Source organism: Nyctereutes procyonoides, unplaced genomic scaffold (genome assembly GCF_905146905.1).
Source record: "Nyctereutes procyonoides isolate TBG_1078 unplaced genomic scaffold, NYPRO_anot_genome, whole genome shotgun sequence".
Taxonomy (NCBI): domain Eukaryota; kingdom Metazoa; phylum Chordata; class Mammalia; order Carnivora; family Canidae; genus Nyctereutes; species Nyctereutes procyonoides.
Genome location: NW_026575052.1, coordinates 75,168,727 through 75,171,223, shown reverse-complemented (window position 1 = coordinate 75,171,223; position 2,497 = coordinate 75,168,727). Strand labels below are relative to the sequence as shown.

The 2,497-nt window shown below is 58.2% G+C and overlaps 1 pseudogene; it reads left to right on the top strand.

The window, feature by feature from the left end:
- Positions 1–1,001: 1,001 nt before the first annotated feature.
- On the top strand, positions 1,002–1,187 carry LOC129513388 (ATP synthase subunit ATP5MJ, mitochondrial-like; annotated as a pseudogene).
- The last annotated feature ends 1,310 nt before the right edge of the window (positions 1,188–2,497 follow it).

The following is a 2,497-nucleotide window of genomic DNA, read 5'->3' as shown; positions in this document are numbered from 1 at the left end:
AAAGGGACAGAAGAAAATATGAAACAATAATGACTGAGAATTTACCCAAATTAATGTCAGACACCTATCCACAGCTCCAGGAAGTTCAGAGAACACCAAAGAGAATAAATGTCAAAATATCTACACCTAGGAATATCATCTTCAAACCAAAGAAAATCAAAGACCAAAAAAAAAAAAAAAATCTTGAAAGAAGCAGAAGAGCAAAATAACACATTACCTATAGAGGAACAAAGATAAGAATCACATCCTACTCAGAAACCATGCAAACAGGAAAAGGAGTGGAGGGAAGTATTTCAAGTATTGAGGGAAAAGAGAAAGAAAAAAATAAGATATTTCATAATGGGCAACACCCAAAGAATCTGCATTACATGACTTTTTTACATTGTTTTACTTTGTGAAAATTCATCAAGCTATATAATGAACATAATAACAGGGTTTTTTCCCCCTAAAATGTCTACAGAATAGTGAGAAGGAGGGGAGATGAAAAATAGCGAAGCTTTAATGACTATATTCCCTCTCCCACTGCAAACCATCTGCCACAGGCTCAAGTTCTAGATAGGAAAACTAACTAACCTCACGTCATGTTCACAACTTTGCTAATTACAAAGGACTGGACATTTTGACTACTGGATTTTCTTTCTTTCTTTCTTTTTTTTTAAAGATTTATTTGTTTATTCATGATAGATGTAGAGAAAGAAAGAGAGGCACAGGCACAGGAGGGGAGAGAAGCAGGCTCCATACCAGGAGCCTGACGTGGGACTCGATCCCGGGACTCCAGGATCATGCCCTGGGCCAAAGGCAGGCGCCAAACCGCTGAGCCACCCAGGGATCCCCCGACTACTGGATTTTCAATTACCTAAATGTAACCAGAAAGTGCGTGGGGTTCCTGAGCCTTCATTCAGGGTCAGTGCTTTAAGAACTCGGCAATACGGCACCCCGTGACCTTTCCGAGTCCTTGGCCGGGCAGATCCCTGAGGCATGCACCAGGGGTCCTATACCAAATGTTTCAAAGTCTTTTTAAAAATATTTGGGTCCCCATGAAGCCCTATTCTACCCAAGTTTATCAGAAGATTTGAGTAGGAATGGGTCTGATGGGCTTCATCATTTATAAAATTAGGAGTGCTGATGAAGGAAGTAAAGCTCTGAAAGCTTCGAGTCCTGCACCTGCTGCTCATGGTCATCACTAAGCTGCTCTACTTAGAACACACGCCAGCTGGAAGGAACATCAGCCTGGCTGTAGAGCTCAGTAAGCTCTGTTAGACGGGAACATGGAGCATTGCTGTAAACTTGTAAACTTGTCATTTCCTTTGTGACATGAATAAAGGTACCTGTGAGGTACACCAAACAAACAAAAAAAAAAATTGGGCAACAAAAGTGTTGTGCTTATAATTATTTTTAAACCCTCCTGGGATGATGTGTGCTTGCTCTTTTCTTGTCTTTGCACTCAAGGCAGAAGAAGCAGTGAAGGACCTAAGTCACAGCCTGGAACATAGGTGCGGGGACTCTGCGGCTGCCGGCGAGGGCACCCGCCACAGGTGGCATCCGGGGCGGGGCCCGCGCGCCGTCGGGCGGCGGGGGCGCGGCGCGCGGCCTGGGCTCCGCCGCGGGGGCCTGGCCCCTCCCCAGATGCCTCCGCGCGCCCGCCGCCCCCCAGCGCGCCAGGCCTCCCGGGCGCCCAGTGCGCAGGCGCCGGCGGGGGGCTCCGAGCGTGCGCCGGGCTGGAGCGCGGTGGGAGCGCGGTGGGAGCGCGGGGGCGGCCCCGCGGACTAACGGGCGGTCGGGCCGCCCGCCCTGTCGCCCTGCGCCTGCTGAACTCCGAGCGCCCGAGGATGTCTGCGCTGAGGAAGGTGCGAGCCGCGGGCAGGGACCCCGAGCAGCCGGGGCGCACGGTCGGCCTCTTCCCTCGCCGGGGCTGGGCGCCTCGCCGGCGGGGGTTCCCCGACCCTGCGCTCCCCGGGCGGGGCGTGGGTGCGGCGCGGGCTGTGCGGGGCGGACGGGCGGGCTGGGGGAGCTGCGGGGACTGAGGAGGGGGCGGCGTCCGGCTCGCGCGGGGCAGCCGCGAGGGAACACGGGCGCAGGCGGAAGCGGCTCGGGTTTGGGGCAGCGCCAGCGGCAGGACGGCCGGTCCCTGGACGGCTCGGGAGCCTCCGGCCACGCCGCCCGCCGCACCTGCTGCCGGTCCGTCCTCCGGATGCGGGGCGCCGCCCCCGGGCGCTGAGGCACGTGGGGGGCCGCGCGCTAACTTCGCGGCGCCCTGGCACCGGCCGCGCGGGCGGCGCTGGGACCGCGGGGCTGCCGGCGAGCGGCACGCGCCCTGGGCTACCCGCCGCCTCAGGCTCCCGGCGGGCCCGCGCCACAGGTGGCATCAGGGGCGGGGCCCACGCGCCGTCGGGCGGCGGGGGCGCGGCGCGCGGCCTGGGCTCCGCGGCGGGGGCTGGCCCCTCCCCAGATGCCTCCGCGCGCCCGCCGCCCCCCAGCGCGCCAGGCCTCCCGGGCG